At 36.2% G+C, this 18,187-nt stretch overlaps 1 long non-coding RNA gene across 1 annotated transcript in view; it reads right to left on the reverse strand.

The window, feature by feature from the left end:
• The window catches only part of LOC121029692 (uncharacterized), a 328,421-nt gene that overhangs the window by 309,342 nt on the left and 892 nt on the right, over positions 1–18,187 (reverse strand). Inside the window, exon 2 of the long non-coding RNA XR_005789839.1 lies at positions 13,744–13,834. This is a non-coding gene — a long non-coding RNA (uncharacterized LOC121029692). The remainder of the gene's footprint in view (positions 1–13,743; positions 13,835–18,187) is intronic.

Raw genomic sequence — 18,187 nt, forward strand, 5'->3', positions numbered from 1 at the left:
ATACTGTTTTATACTTTTACACTTTTCTGAAGACACAGATGAACAATGCTCTTTTACCAAGTGTTTGATGGAGTGGGAAAACTGTCAATCTAAATTGGAGAGAACATTTGGAGTAATGGGAATCTTATGGTTTAAAACCTTTTGAAGTGCTAATGGGCTTTTGCTTCAGGAAGGAAAATAAGCACTTGTCAACTTGGGTCAGATCAAGCATTTCAAGAGTAGTGTTTATAGAATGCTTGGTAACAAAAAAGGCAAAAGCCAGAACAGAACAGAATAGTTCCTACCAAAACTACCTCCCTACAATAGGAAATAAACACGGTGAGTTGGGCTCTAAGGTAAATTAGAGGCATGCAGAAGATGCATGAAATATAACGCTAGTTCTCAACACCATTTCTTGGCTTTTTAAAAATAAGTCTGACAATTGGAAGCACTGTCCCCTTTGATTTTTAAATACTGTGCTCAGAGAGAAGATCATGCTATAGAGGTATCAAAATCTGAAGGCTAAACATGCATAGTATAAAAGGTAAATGAGGAATCTGAGATGTAAGTAGGGTAAGTGATTTGGCCAAGTCCATGGAGCTTGAGCCAGAGGAGGAGCAGAGCCAGAAGAGGGAACAGAACAAGCCCCAGAACCCCAGTTTTTCTCCCAGGCTCCAAAGAATCCTAACACAAGCAGGTCAGCTTTTAGACATAACCTCAGGAATAACATGATTTCAGAGAGAAGAATTTTTACTTGTTTGGAAAAAGGTTTTGGGCTTGATAGTGCCTAAAATTTTTTCAAGACAAAATTAAAAGACCAGAGTTAACACATTAGTGAGTGTTCTCACATGCAAATGAAATATGAACTTTCTTGATAGAGATAAATGACTAGAAATCAGGAAAAAAAAAAAACTACATACTTGAAGAGTACAGGAGATTTCTCTAAAGGAACAGAGGTTCCTTAGAGATGACAATACAGAGGGCTCACATCTGTGACTTCTCAATTTTGTCCTGAACCAAAATCTCTATAGGATGCTGCTTAAAAGCTTAAACTTGAGAGTGAGCTCTTCTCAAATCCTACAAAGATATGTGACTATGGGATGTTACATAACTTTTCTGAGCCTTGGTCTTATCATCTTTAACATCTATTTCATATACTTGTGTGAGGATCAAAAGAGCTAATGTATGGAAAGCACCTGGCACAATGCCTGGCTGTAATCAACAATTAATACATGTCAGTAATTAATATCCCTTTACATACATCTTTTAGGAGTAAATATGCTTAAAAGTCTCATTCATCAGTGTTCAGCAAAGAATGTAAGTTTCAGCAATGTTACTATATAGTCCTTTCACATTACATCATAATCTGTTTTGATTTCCATAAAAATATGTTCCCCAAAAGTAAAACTGCAGTATACTTCTTGAAAACTTGTTTCAAACTAATTTCAACAAATTAAATGTGTTAATTAACTGTTTGTGGCCATCATTTCACAATGTATATGTATATTAAATCATCACATTGTACACATTTTAAAAATCATAAAACCTAAATAAATATAATTTTTGTCAATAATTCTTCAATAAAGTTGAAAAATGCTTTCAAATAAAGAGTTTCAATCATGGAACAAAAGAAATAAATTCTGTTTAAAATTGTTAAATCTACGGTAAGTGTCTGACTTCAGCTCTGACTTCAGATCATTCTCACGGTTTGTGAGTTCAAGCCCCGCATCAGGCTCTGTGCTGACAGCTCAGAGCCTGGAGCCTGCTTCAGATTCTGTGTCTCTCTCTCTCTCTGCTCCTCCCCCACTCACACTCTGTGTCTCTCTCTCAAAAATAAATGAACATTAAAAAAAATTTTTTAATAAAGAAAAGGCAGGGAAATTTAAAATAAATTAATCAAATTTAATTAAACAAAATAAAATTGTTAGATCTAATTTTTCCTTTGTATTTCACCCAAATGCACTTCTGTTTAACTTTTATAATTACAAAATAAAAAAGCAGCACACAAATGAATGCCATTACTATATACTTTGGTTTGAGAGCAAATTCAATATAAGTCCCAATCAATAACTTTTATACAGTTCTGTCTGCCAACAAAATATATCCATATCTGATATGATATTGGTTAATAAAACAATTCCTGAGTGGCAAATTTCCTATGAAGAGAGGACTCAATTTAAATTTTTTTCTACAATTTAAATTTTTAAATGCTATTTTAGCAAAAGCAGTTCTGGAAATATTTTGAGGTATATGGACCAGCAGCATTATATCCTGGGAAACTGTTAGAAAAGCAAATTTTCAGGCCCCATCCAGAGCTAATGAATTAGAAATTCATGGGACAAGCACCAACAATTATGTTCCAATAAGCCCGCCAGGTGATTCTGATGCACACTGAAGTTTGAAAATCACTGGTCTAAACTCTAGTCAGTACGGTAGCATGTTTTAGATACTCCTGGTTGAAGCTTCCTAATCACTGAGAGGCTGCCCCCATGGGTAATAGAGAACCTAAAATACTTGGTTTATGCCATGCGATTACAGGGAGAAGTTCTGTACTCCACAACCAATTACCAACAGCCCATAAAGTGTGCAGGGGAAGGAGGTGGCAAAACTCCAAGTCATATAGCCTCAAGTCACAATTAGACATCTAGAAGCCCCGAATTTTACCCCCTACAGGGAATCCCTAACCAGGATGAATGCAGCTACAAACAGAGTAAGGAACTCCTTCGCACCATGCCCCTGCCATGAAACTGAGCAATGTTCACCAGTGCGTGTGGTAACAAAAAGGGTTTCCAGGGAGGCTTGACTTGGAAGATCCTTTCAATATTTCAACTCCCTTTTAAGAGAAAAACAAAAATGATCTCAAAGGCCTAATCCATTTTAATGGACTGAGATTCTGGGCTTTCTAAACTATTGGATTGGAAACTGTGGGTTTTCACATTATTTCAAAGGATTAACAGTTTGTAAACACCCTAGGCACTGTATGGAGACAATAAATAACAAAGCAGTCACCATTCATTCATCACTTGTCCTGTGCCCAAAACTTGCATGCATTCACTCACTCAAGCTCCCCAATACTTTCTATAATATACAGGTTAATGTTTTTAAGTATTATGAATCTGCCTAAAAGGCAAGATAATTTTATCCAACATGACCTATAGCTGTAGTGCTTAAGGTCTAATTTTACTTAACAAAAAAACCATTTTTTCTAACTTTCTTACCTAAGGCCTTGTTTTCCTAGCCCCTTCACACACACGCAGAGAGAGAGAAAGAGAGAGAGAGAGAAGGAGAAAGAGAGAGATTGTATACCAATTTTAAAAGCAAACAATTCTAAGATATAAAAGCAAGGCTGCAATAAATACAATCAGGCATTATATCACCTAATCCCCACTTTGGCCTTTAAAATATCATAACAACTACAGGATATTTTAATTTTTTAATGTTTATTTATTTTTGAGAGAGAGAGAGAGAGAGAGAGAGAGAGAGAGAGAGACAGAGCATGAGCGGGGAAGGTGCGAGAGAGAGACAGATTCCAAAGCAGGCTCCAGGCTCTGAGCTATCAGCGCAGAGCCTGATGCGGGGCTGGAACTCACAAACCTCGAGATCATGACCTGAGCTGAAGTCAGAGACTCAACTGACTAGGCCACCCAGGTAGCCCTATAAAACACTTAATTTTTCACTTAGCATAACACTCTCCAGTTCCATCCACGTTGCTACAAAGGGCCATATTTCATTCCTTCTCATTGCCACGTAGTACTCCATTGTGTATATAAACCACAATTTCTTTACCCATTCATCAGTTGATGGACATTTAGGCTCTTTCCATAATTTGGCTATTGTTGAGAGTGCTGCTATAAATATTGGGGTACAAGTGCCCCTATGCATCAGTACTCCTGTATCCCTTGGGTAAATTCCTAGCAGTGCTATTGCTGAGTCATAGGGTAGGTCTATTTTTAATTTTTTGAGGAACCTCCACAGTTTTCCAGAGTGGCTGCACCAAGTTGCATTCCCACCAACAGTGCAAGAAGGTTCCCGTTTCTCCACATCCTCTCCAGCATCTATAGCCTCCTGATTTGTTCATTTTGGCCATTCTGACTGGCGTGAGGTGATATCTGATTGTGGTTTTGATTTGTATTTCCCTGATGAGGAGCGACGTTGAGCATCTTTTCATGTGCCTGTTGGCCATCTGGATGTCTTCTTTAGAGAAGTGTCTATTCATGTTTTCTACCCATTTCTTCACTGGATTATTTGTTTTTCGGGCCTTTTGTAGCAATGTGGATGGAACTGGAGAGTGTTATGCTAAGTGAAATAAGCCATACAGAGAAAGACAGATACCATATGTTTTCACTCTTACGTGGATCCTAAGAAACTTCACAGAAACCCATGGGGGAGGGGAAGGAAAAAAAAAAAGAGGTTAGAGTGGGAGACAGCCAAAGCATAAGAGACTCTTAAAAACTGAGAACAAACTGAGGGTTGATGGGGGGTGGGAGGGAGGGGAGGGTGAGTGATGGGTATTGAGGAGGGCACCTTTTGGAATGAGCACTGGGTGTTGTATGGAAACCAATTTGACAATAAATTTCATATATTGAAAAAAAAAGAAAAATAAATAAAATAAAATAAAATATTTAATTTTTTAAGGTCTCAGATACATTTCTTTTTTTTTTTTTTTTTACATTGAAGTATAGTTGACACAATGTTATGCTAGTTTCAGGTGTACAACATAGTGATTCCATAAGTTTAAACATGGTGCTATGCTCACCACAAGTGTAGCTACAATCTTGTCACCGTACAATGCTATTACAATGCCATTAACTATATTCCCTATGCTGTGCCTTTTATATCTGTGATTTATTCATTCCATAATGGGAAGTCTGTATCTTCCACTCCCTTTCATCCATTTTGCCCATCCCTCCACCACGCCCCCCACCCCCCGCACCTCTGGCAACCAACAGTTTGTTCTCTGTATTTGTGGGTCTGCTTCTGCTGTTTATTTTGCTTTTTAGATTCCACAAATAAGTGAAATCATATGGTATTTGTCTTTCTCTGACATATGTCATTTAGCATAATACCCCCTAGGTCCATCCATGTTGAGTTAAAACATTTAATTTTAATCAATATGATTTCTTCTTAAGTCTTCTAAGAATAAAACATTACAAATTGTTTATGTATTATAAATCACCTAATGAGTCGATTGCTAAATAAATTGATAGGTATAGCAAGTTAAAGGTCAGGGAACATCTCCTAAAAACGATGTCTTTGCTTTTGAATAGTTAATCTAAAGCTCATCTCTCTTATACCAGCAATAAAAGTTGGGCCAGTCTTCTATTCCTAATTTGTGACTGTGAAGCCATGCCATTTACATTAAGAACAAGATTAGTGTTCAGTCCTCTGTAGTGTGGTGGAGAATAGGTGGAGTGGAGCAATGACAGTGGAGCAGTGGGATTGCTGTATCAAATGGTAGTTCTATTTTTAACTTTTTGATAAAATTTCATAATGGCTGTACCAATTTACATTCCCACCAATGGTGCACTCTAATTTTAATATGCAGTTATGTTTATAGGATAAATAAATACTGGGATTAAATGTACATGACTATAGTTTTTTTTTAATGCAGTTATGTTAAACATGACTTGTGTCCATTATCATTTAACAAGCTGTATTTACCTTTATTAATTTTTCCTTATATCATCTGATTTGTACATGCGACTTTTCCCCTGAATTCCCCCTGATTTGCCTCATATATCTAATCTCCTTTCTGTCATGCAAGAAAAAAACAAGGTAATTTTTTTTTTCTTAAAACCCTATCTTTTCTAACCATTAAATATACCTCCAGCTTTTTTAGCAAGGACATTAAATTCTTGTTTGGTACATTGAATATCAAAGACATTATTTCTTTTTCATGAAATGACATCTTGAATAATCCATTTTCTTTCAAACTTCCAACAAATTATTTCTCTGCCGGGAGTGACTGTCATTTTTAAAGTAACCATACTATTCAAGCATTGTTTACTATGGTAAATCCAATGTCTTTGAACTAAGTCTGTTTTTCATTTTATACATTAAGAAGTGACTTATTTCTATGCTTTCATTGAAACAAGGATAGATGTGCATTTCAATATGCAGCAATGGATTTCTAAATTCTGTATTTTACACAAAGAACTTAAATTTATTCTGAAAAGGCCAGGAGTAATTAATTTTTCCTTAAGAAAAACTTTTTATTATGATCTTAAGACCTTGGAGCCATTGTATTTCAGACTTTTGCATGCTTCTCTTAGCATATGAACCAAAAATATTCATTTTCTTATAAGAATTATAAATATTTGTATAAATTTATAAATGTTGAATACATAATTTTATGAACATTGATCATCCTCATTGATGACTCTCAATAAGAACCTTCTAAATACAAAGTACTACAGAAGGTGGAGTTGCAAAGAAGTTTCCAGACTTGTACCTCAGATAAATAACACATCATAAGTGAAGTGTTCATCTCCTGAACCTGGTGATGTGAATGTTTGCCTTGTCATGTCTATTTTCTGAGAACAATAAGATAATGCTATCCTCCATCTACAAAGATTTTTTTCAAAAGCTGAAAGGTTTTTTCTGCTTTGTATATTTCTGAACTGTCCATTATGGTAGACACTATACAAATGTGGCTATTGAACACTGGACTTAGGCCAGCCTAAAGCAAAATGTGCTACCAGTATAAAATATACATTGATTTTCAAAGAATCATCATGAAAAAAAGAATTCAAATAATACTGATTACATGTTTAAAATATATTTTGGATATACCAGTTTAAATAATAAATTATTAATATTAATTTCACCTGGGTTTTCTTAGACGTTTTTTAATGTAACTACTAAAAATTTTAAAGTATGTACATGGCTCACATTATGTTTCTATTGAACAGCACTGGTCTAGTCTCTCTCTCCTGGATCCTAAATGGTATACATTTATAGGTATAAAACATATGATCTAAGTTAGGGGTATCAAATGTTACAATGATACAGAATAAAACTAGCCGGTCAATAACAGGATTAAATATATGATGTCAAAATCTATAATTGAATGTTAACTTTACATATTGTGGTGACTGTTTTTGCATTGCACACCTAAAACTAACATAATATGTCAAATACACCTCAATAAAAAAAATATATAACTAAACGAATTAACCATCCATACTTCCAAGGAATTTGTGAATTAACAGTGGGTATAAGTATTAGAGAGCAGCAAGAGGTCAGTCCTGTCAATTCAGATCCTGTCAGTCTGGTCACTTGGGGAAATCTCTGGTACCTGCAGTGCCTGAATGCTCACATGCTTGTACATGTAAAGGATAATGGTAAAGATAACTGTCATGTACTGAACATTCAATTTATGTTCGATGCTTTACCAAGATTCCTCCTGCAGTCTTTATATCAATCCTAGAGTTGTGTTAGTCAGGGTAGGCTAACTGCTGAAACAAACATCCTCCAAATTTCAGTGGCTTACCAAAATACATGTTACTTCTTCCTTACATCTAATGGGGGTGGTAAGAGTGTCAGCAGACTCTGCTCCAAGCTTCTTATGTCTTGTAGCTCTTATGTCTAACAGGTCTCTATAGTTGTCTCCAGTCAGCCAGCAGATGGAGAAAATGAGAGAAGAGGCCACCTGGGGGATTTTTATGGGCCAAACCAGGAAGTTTATTTCCTGGCATTTTATTTCCACCAGCATTCCATTGCCAGAACTCAACTATGGACAGACTAATCTGCAAGAAGGGCTGAAAAGACAGAGTTTAATTGTGCCCAAGAATACAAGGAGAACATGGATATTGCAAACATTAGCAGTCTTTGCAATAGGTCTTATCTCTATATTCTATATTCTATGTAGAATAATATTCTACATTATTTTAATAATATAAAATATTATCTCTATTTTTCAGAAAAGGAAACTGAGTCTTAGAAACATTAAAGTAGGGACAACTGGGTGGCTTAGTCAGTTGAGCATCCAACTTTGGCTCAGGTCATAATCTCACAGTTGGAGTTTGAACCCCACATCAGGATCACTGCTGTCAGCCTGTCAGTGCAGAGCTGGCTTCAGATCCTCTGTTCCCCTCTTTCTGCCCCTCCCCAGCTTATGCTCTCCCCCTCACCACATCAAAATAAAGAAACATTATAAAGGAAATCCCTAAGGCCACAGACCTAGAAAATGACATTCAACCACAGGTCTGTATGCCCCCACAGCCCATGCTCTTTCTAGGTAACACTGCAGAACTCACAGAAATTGCCACCATCTCAGTATACTTATTGCAGTGGAAAGATTTAGCAAATGGTCAGAAGATGTTAGGGCACTGAACTATTTATCTTCTCCTGCCATTACAAAAGGGCAAGTTTGGGAAAATCTATTCAGGCAATCAAACTCTCACTCCGTATCGCTAAAGAATATGTCTGCATGACTTCAGGAAAATCTTCAACAAACAAAATACACAGAGCTGATGAGGTGGGCATTTCATTGCCAAAATGCCATAGTCAAATACATAAGTTCCCAGGATATTCCATAAATGATTACAGTCTAAGAGGATTAATATGAGAAAACCAAAGGATACTTATGTTTTGAAGGCTAGAATAATCTACTATTTATCCAGAATCCAAAAACACCCAGAACACCTTAATAATCAGATTTACTTTGCAGAACGACTGAATAACAATTCTTGCTTGTATTGGTGAGCCTAGGCCACTCCAAGATTCTAAAGTTTCTTCTGAATTATCAAAGAAAGACTTCATCATGTTTAATCTTATCACTAAGAATTCTATCATAAAATAACTCATTCAAGATTGATAATTCATGTAGACTAGGTATGTTAACTCAGCCACATTGTTCAAACATTCAGGATTATTTTATTCCGTGATATTTCTGGACAAACAGAAATCAATTACATTTAGGGAAAGCACAGAACATGAAGTGATTAAGATGACAGTGGAGTACTTTCTTCATAGGCAAATGGCTAGTGAGCCGGCAATGAAGTGCAGATAAGATTATTACATATATGCAAAAATCATTAAGCAAATTTGGCTATAAACCAGACAGAAATCAAGGCACACCAAAAATCAGTTTGGCAAAAAGTGCTGGAACAGCTCATAAAAAGTCTTGAATTTCACAGACTTAAAATCTGATTTGATATGAAAAGACCACCTTAGGCTCTAAATTGCTGATGGAAATGATTACATTTCTTCTAAGTGGCCATGGAATTATGCAGTTGGTTCTGGTGGGAAAGTCTGGAAGCAGACAGGAAAGCTGTTTAGAAGGATGATCACTATGGTAGTGAAAAAGAACAGATCCAGTGGTGGCAGTCATTTGCTCTTTTTCCCCCCTCTATTTTTTTATTCACTGCATCTCAGGAGCACTTCCATATCTTGTTAGTCAGCATTTCTGATCCTATTGAATTTTATGAACGTGTTTCTGAGAGAATACAGTTTGTTTTCTTGTTCAGTTTTGTCATTCTCAGAATGTTATTTATCTAACTTAAGCCTCCTTGGGACAATTTTTTACTGTTCTCACAATATATATTTTCTAAGCTTAATGTTACTTAAGCATGTTTTCTACAAGTCCGTAAAAAAAAAAATCACATGCCTTAACTCCATCCTCAGAGACATGACTTGAGTTAAACCTATTCCTGTAACAGGTACTGTCCTTTATTTTAGCTGGGTGAGTGGTATTTTCAGAAAAGCAGTTTTCCTCCACACTCTGTCAGGTACCACATAAGCTAATTTTGTTCTATCAGAGCTTCCCTACCTTACTCAGGAATATTCCTCAAAGCCAAGGCTGTCCCAGCTCCAAAACTGATGTAGGACTATACAAGACAATTGGAAGTCAAGTGCTTACTTAAGTTTTTACCACTATGTGTCAAGCACTGTTCTACCCACCTTCAATCATCCCCAAAATTGTTCTGGAAATCCAGTCATCTGATCTGTCAGCCTGAACCCCATTCTCTCTTTGAGAAAGGCTCCTGTGAGAAATTCCATTGCCCTTAATCCTGTGTACTTTCATTCTCATGGTCAACTGTGGCTCCCACCTGTACTGAACTCTTGATCTCACACATGTCTTGCAGAGGTCTTGCATATGCCTGCTTCTTTGTTCTAAACAGAGCTGCTTTCCTTGACTTCCCCCAAACCACACAGACAATGCAGTGCTCTGATGTGTTACACTGTTGAAAAGTTAACAACTAAATATTGTAAATTAGGTATCTATGGTTTTTAAAGTTCTTGGCCACAAAGCCACCAGGGAATTTTATATCTTTCTCCAGAGGATCTAGCCTCCTATCTATATTGTATGGCCTTTTCTCCAACTCCACGCTTCCTTGTCTTTCTTCCTGACATTCCTCCTCCCACATCTGTGTTCACTTCTTTATGCAGAACTGCTTGGTTCTCTCTTTGTACTGCAGTCTCCTTCTAGACTACACTCTCAAGGCCTCACCTTCCACACTCACAGAAGTTTATCAAGGCATTTTCCTAAAAACAGACAGTTCTGTAAGTAGAACTGTAGTAGTGGTGTTTAATGATATTTTCTAAAACACACACACACACACACACACACACTTCATTTAAAAAATAAAGCAACAAAGTATCAAAAGAGGTAAGTTTCACAACTCACATAGCTTGATAATGCAAGTCACTTTAAACAGTTTTGTCCTTTTGAAACACAATGTTACAATAATTCTTTAAAAATACCTAATAAAGTATCATGAACAGAGAAACCATTTCTGTAAGTAGCCCTGTCTTATTCATTATAATTTCACCTGATGTGCAGTATAAACTCGACCATTTCATCTGCATAAACTCAAGAAGTTAAATAAGATTTTCTCCCTAAGTTATTTACATATCTGAAAAACAAATTTTAAAAAATTTAATTAATAATTAAGGGGGCCTAGGTGGCTCAGTTGGTTAAGCCTCCGGACTTCTGCTCAGGTCATGATCCCACAGCTCGTGAGTTCAAGCCTCCCCCTGGGCTCTGTGCTGACAGCTCAGAGCCCGAAGCCTGCTTCGGATTCTGTGTCTCCCTCTCTTTCTGCCCCTCCCATGCTCAGGCTCTGTCTCTCTCTCTCCTTCAAAAATAAATAAACATTAAAAAATTTTTAATTAATAAAAATATTTTAGAGTAGTTTTAGGCTCACAGAAAAGTCAAACCAAATACAGAGAGTTCCCATATACCCCCATCCGCCTACACACACACTGCCTCCCCCACTATCTATACCCTATACCTGTGGCACCTTTGTTACAATTGATGAACCAACATTGACACGTCATAATCACTCAAAGCCCACAGTTTATATTGAGGTTCACTCTTGGTTTTGTATATTCTAGGGTTTTGACAAATGTATGATAACATGCATCTATCCTGCATCTATCATACAAAATAGTTTCACTGCCTTAGAATTCCTCTGTGCTTCACCTATTCATCTGTCCCTGCCTTCTAACCCCTGACTACCACTGATCCTTTAACTGTCTCCATAGTTTTGCCTTCCCCAGAATATTGTATATTTGAAATCATACAGTATGTGGCCTTTTCAGATTGGCTTCTTTCACTTAGTAATATGCATTTAAGGTTTCTCCATGTCTTTTCATTGCTTGATAGCTCATTTCTTCTTTCTTTTAAGATTTACTTTTAAGTAATTTCTATACCCAGCATGGGACTCAAACCTGCAACTCTGAGATCAAGAGCCTCACATTCCACATTCCAGCCAGGTGCCCTGATAGCTCATTTCCTCTTAGCATTGAATAATATTCCATTTTCTGGAGGTACCACAGTTCAAGTTTTCTTTCACTTACTGATGAACATCTTGAATGCTTCCAATTTTGGCAATTAGAAATAAAGCTGTTATATACATCCATATACAGGCTTCTGGTGAACGTAAGTTTTTAACTCTTTTGAGTAAATACCAAGGAGTGCAATTGCTGGATCAGAGGGTAAGAGTATGTTTAGTTTTTGTAAGAAACTGCCCAACTATCTTCCAAAGTGGCTATAGCATTTTGCACTCCCAAGACTGACTGAGTGCTCCTACTGCTCACTCCTTATCAGCATTTGGTGCTGTCCGTTTTGGATTTAGCCCATTCTAATAGGTGTGTAGTGGTACCTCCTTATTGCTTAATTTGCAATTCCTTAAGGACATATGATGCAGAACACCTTTTCATACACTTACTTAATATCTGTATATCTTCTTTGGTGACGTATCTGTTCAGATAACACTGTTTTTTAAATAAAACTTTTATAATATCCATCATCTTGCATTGTCATTGACCCTGCTTTCATTTTTTTTATTTTTTTAAGTTTATTTATTTATTTTGAAGACAGAGAGAGTGGAGAGGGGCAGAGAGAGGAGAGAGAGAGAATCTCAAGCAGGCTCTGTGCTGTTAGTATGAAGCCCTATGAATGGCTCAATCTCACAATCTGATCTGTGACATGGTAACCTGAGCAGAAATCAAGAGTCAGATGCTTAACTGACTGAACCACCCAGATGTCCTGACCCTGCTTTTAATATTAAAATAAATCTACTCCAGCTCTCTCATCTTACAAATAAGAAAACTGAGTCAGTAGAGGTGAAAGTTGAATCCATGAAAGTAGCTACAAATTTAGAGACAGAAGAAGTAGGCTGAGGACTGAGTTTGTCAGGGGAAAGAAATCAGTGAAACATGAAGTAAAGAGGTGGCCAGGGAGAAAGAAGTAGAACAAGAAGAACAGAGTTTTATAGGAGTCCAGGGAGGCTAGAGGTGAAGCAAACTTTGTTTGTTCATTTGCTTTGAGAAAGAGTGTGGCCAGCAACAATAGGCCTCTATGTACTGCAAATAATCATTCCTCCTTAGGAGGCAGCAGGGCACAGTGGAAAGAACATTAGACTGTCTCTGTCCCATAAACTGGGGCACTTAACTTTTAAAAATTTCTGGTTTGTTCTAGTTTGTTTATCTGTAAAATGAGACTATGTTTCTTCTAGCTTCCAAACTCCATGTTTTCTTTCCTACGGTCTTTTCTCTTTTACTTTTTCTAATTATTGGATATCATCTTTTTTTTTCTGATAATTTGGTAATTTATTTAGCATCCACCTCGCTGTGGCCAGTTATATCTCTAGTGATTGACCATCTAACCAAGGTGTTATAATAATTCTTTAAAAATATCTAATAAAGTATCATGAACAGAGAAACAATTTCTGTAAGTAGCCCTCTCATATTCATCACAATTTCCCTTGATGTGCAGTACAAATTGAAATTGACCATTGCATCTGCATAAACTCAAGAAATTTAAAAAGATTTTCTCCCTAAGTTATTTATATTTCTGCAATGTCCTATTGGCTTGGATACAACTAGAATTTGGAATTAAATAATTTTTGGAGTTTAAAGTATCTATTGGCAAAGCTATCTCTAATCCACTGTTTTCAAAGAAATGAATACCAAGAAGAAGCAGTCTTTACCCAAGTGAGAATTTCACAGCTTAAATTTACAAACAAGCTATCAAATTGTTTTATTGTCTTGAATAAAAAGAGTATAAGTCAGCTAACATATAATTACAACTAGTAATTGCTACTATTACCATATTAGTTTTATTTATAAAATAGTACTTCTCCCTTCATTAAGGCATCCACTGCTTTGTGTAAACAAAATGTTACGTGGCTATATTATGCAGCCCAACATGTGAATACCAAGAATAAGCCAGATAATATCAACCAAGGCCAGTGATGTGAAATGGATTAAAGAAAAAATAAGTGCAGTGAGAGAAGATTTAAACCAAAAGCTTACCTGACAAACTGAAGTGTCCAACAGGTCAGTCAAGTGTGTATACAGAATCAGGTGGTTTCCAATTCAACAGCAAAACATAGGACAGCCCAGCCTAACAACAAGATGATATAGTAGAGAGGATGTTGCACATTTATTTTCCCTTAGAGAGTTGAGATGTACTTGGGAATACTTTTTCTGTACTAATTTGTAACTTTCAAGATACAGCTATATTTATCAGACTCTGGAACTCTGTGTAAGATAGGGAGGAGAAAAGTAAATAAACCTGACTGGCCAAAGTCCCCATGGACACAGCATACCCTATGCCCACTATCCTGTTCTACCTGTATCATTTAAGGTACCAGAAGATAAACATCTTTAACCTGTAAGGAAGCAAAACACAAACCTGGAAATAATAAGAAAAGAGAGGAGAGCTATTTCCTGTGTCTGAGGTATTTATAAGATAAGGTAGGATATTATCTTCATTTCTGGAAAGTCTGAATCCAATTACTTTTTCTAAAAAGAAAAAAAAGTCCTTCATATACTATTAGATACTTCTCTGACTTTCCTTTTTCTAGTCACTCACTCATCCTTTAACAGTTTGTCAACCAGTTCCCAGTGAATCAATTTTTTGAAGGTCATTAATAACCCTCTAAATATTATATTCAATAGACATCTGTACCCTCAATTTTTTTATAGGTCTGTATCATTTGGCATTATTCATCACCTTTCCCTTTTTGAAAGTTTTATATCCTCTGGTTCACAACATTGCACTATTTTAATCTTCCTCCTACCTCTTTGAGCCTTTTCTGCCTCCTTTGATCTCATCACTTATTTATATATTTTCCACAGGTAATTAACTAGAAAGTATTACAACAAAGTACAATATAATTCAGTATCTCCAGCCTCTTTTTGAACAAGCCAAGGACCTTAAGATGCTTTAACCAAACGCAATGGAACGTCTCTCATCCTCTTTTGTTATAATGTCTAGAATATTTTTTTAGTTTCAATTTTTGTTTCACCATCCTCACACAAACAAGAAATCATTTTCACTAATTAAATTAAAAAAAATTTTTTTAACATTTATTTTTGAAAGACAGAGAGAGAGCACTAGTGTGGGAGGGGCAGAGAGAGAGGGTGACACAGAATCCAAAGCAGGCTCCAGGCTCTGAGCTGTCAGCACAGAGCCTGACATAGGGCTCGAACTCACGAACCACAGATCATGATCTGAGCCGAAGTCAGACGTTTAACCGACTGAGCCACCCAGGTGCCCCAGTAATTAAATTTTTCAACATGTTACCAATTTCTGTAATTACTGTTGTTTCTTCCATGCCATGCTTTCCTTTTGGACTTAGTAATATCACAGAGGCATAGTCTATGATAATATTTTAGCGAGAAATCTATAGGTAGTAAACTCCTTTAAGTCTTTGTATGTCTGAAAATATCTCTATTTTCCTTCATTATTGAGGAAAAGTTTAACACACACTTCTAGGTTAATTTATTTTTTTGCCCCTCAGCATTTGGAATATATTGCTCCATTCTCCTCTGACAATTTGGTTTTTTAGGTGTTCAGAACTGCCATCGTAAGCTGGATCCCGTCAGACACTCCATATCATACAGGCAGGCAGCCCAGCAGAAATTCAGCCCAGCAGAAATGAAAAGGCATAAACAAGCTGCATGAACAGGTATCCCAGACTCCCATGCCACACAGCAAGGCTGCACCAGAATACCATTATGAGCCCACGCCAATGGTTACATTGGTGGTTCTTGTATGAACAGCTAAAGGAGGAGGAAAAAACTTGAGCCCTTATATATAGATTTATGGATAGACTGGCTTGATAAAGAAAGTTCCAGTGGGAAATGGAAAACAACTGCATGACAACACTGCTCAGTGTGTCCTTGAATGATAATGGAGAGCAAAAATTCCTCAAAGGGTAAAGCTTTGGGCTTTTACCTAATGATCCACTTTGTGTGGAGCTCAATAAATTAGTTAAGGCTAAAAGCTACACAAGTCAACTTTGAATTCTTCTCCTCTTATCCATTATTATTAGTTAATGTTTTTAGTTTTAAGAAAACAGAAAACTCAGTCAAGCTACTTCTGTAAAAAAAAAAAAAAGTGGGGGAGATTTTATGACAAGGATACAAGAATATTTTCTAGAACTCTAGGGCAGGAATGAAACCAGGCCTAAAGAAAACTCTAGAAACAGAGATTAGAATTGCATCTGTACTCTTCCTCCATCTCCTCTCTGTTCCTCTCTGGATGTATGATTTCATCTCTTTCTCTCTCATTTTCTCTCCGTTTCTCTATACACTGTCATTTTCTGCTTCTCTACTAGAAATGGTATGTATAAAATGGCCAATCTACATCTGTCAAAGTTTTATATGTATGTATGAGTGTATGTCATGACCCACCATCTGGGAAACTTAATTTTAAAATTTGGTGTAGGGGTGCCTGGGTGGCTCAGTTGGTTAAGCGTCTGACTTCAGCTCAGGTCATGATCTCACAGCTCATGGGTGTGAGCCCCACATCAAGGCTCTGTGGTGACAGCTCAGAGCCTGGAGCCTGCTTCGGTTTCTGTGTCTCCTGCTCTCTCTGACCCACCCCCATTCATGCTCTGTCTCTCTCTCTCTCTCTCTCAAAAATGAATAAACATTAATCGCTTCTCGGCCTTTTGGCTAAGATCAAGTGTAAAAATGAATAAACATTAAAAAAATAATACTAATAAATGAAATTTGGTGTAAATACAGATTCCCGGGTTAAAAACAAAAACAAACAAAGCCAAAAAACACCTCTAACTGTCACAGCTTGAATGAGGTGCCTATTCCAGATCCAAACAAATTATGTAGAGAGTCATCTTATTCAGAATGGTTGCTAGAAGCTTTGCCTTGACTCTGAGGAAGAATTGGGTCCTGATAAGATAAATAGATAAACTCATCCTCATTTATTCTCTCAGTTATCCTGGCTGAAAACCTCAAAGTCCAATTTGGCTTATCCTTCTCTCTTATTTATTATATAGTTCTGTCACCAAGAACAATTTCATTCTTCTCTCAAAATTACTCTTTTTTTCTATTCTACCTTCATTTCCACTGCTTTATTATTTGCCAAAATGATAGATCCAAAAAAAAGTTAGTTCACTATAGTTAAATTTGCATTTCTTTAACTACTGGTGGAAATAAATATTTTTCATTTTTCCCTCATGTTATAGACTAGTTGTATTTCTGTTTCATTGGTTTGTGTTATACGAATTATGTGTCTCCCTCTTCTCATTCATATTTTGAAGTACTGATCCACCACCCCCCCCCCATGTGACTGTACTTAGAGATAGGGCCTTTACAGAAGAAATTAAGGTTAATTTGGGTTACAAGTATGGAGCTCTAATCAATAGGTGCTCTTATAAGAGGAAGAAATGCCAGGGAAGCTTGCCTACATAAGAAAGACCATGGAAAGACACAGTGAAAAGGCTTTCTGCAAATCAGGGAGAAGCCTCAGGAGACATTAAAACTGTCAACATCTTATTCTTGGACTTCTAGTCTCCAGAATTGTGAGAAAATAAATTTCTGCTAAGCCACCTAGTCTGTGGTATGTTGTTACAGCAGGCCTAGCTGACTAACACAGTTTCCCTGTGTTCATATTCCATTTTTCTTTTCTTATCTTCTGGTGAGAGCTCTCTTAATATTAAGGCTATTAGCCTTTCATACAAAATAAATGTTACAAATATTTCTCCCAGTTTATTTTGTACCCCCTCACCTTTCTCTTTTGTTTTGTTTTATATACTGAAGTTTTTTTTAGTGTAGTAAAACTTTTCAAGCCTTTCATTATGGTTGCTACATTTGAAATTGTGCTTAGAAAGTTCTTCCATTGTTACAGCATACTTATGGTCACCTATATTTTCTTCCAATTCTTTTTTTGTCTCATCTGAATTTTACTTTCAACGTATGATGTAAGATACAGATCAATTCTTTTTTCATACAGCTAACCAATTATCCCTGTACCACTTACTCATTTTCCCATTTATTTTAAATATATTATCATATCCTAAATACTTATATGCACTTAAAACTTCTGTTGCTTTTTATTTATGATATTCATTTATTCAATAACTCATTTTGGAAATTATATTGTTCCACATTTATCATTAAGAAAAAAGAATTTTCCACCAAATTCAAGAAGCACTATTTTTGGGTGTCTCAAATGATAAAAATTACAAAAATACTAAGGAGAAAAGTTTTTAAATTAAAATATTATCACATACCTGTTTTTAGTTATAAATAAACATCAAAATAGATACAAAATTGCTTTAACCCAAATGAAAGAGGGAAGGGGGTACCATCTGATTTACTTGCATTTTTTGATCTAACTAAATGATAAGAAAAGAAAAACATAGAGGAGAAGCTTCATGAGGATTGTCAGTTGGCCTTTTCAGGTTCCTTTCAAGAGAACAGTTGTCTTTTTAATTAGTTATCTTTA

The sequence above is a fragment of the Herpailurus yagouaroundi genome, unplaced genomic scaffold (assembly GCF_014898765.1).
Source record: "Herpailurus yagouaroundi ecotype Mexico unplaced genomic scaffold, PumYag 139, whole genome shotgun sequence".
NCBI classification, from domain to species: Eukaryota; Metazoa; Chordata; class Mammalia; order Carnivora; family Felidae; genus Herpailurus; species Herpailurus yagouaroundi.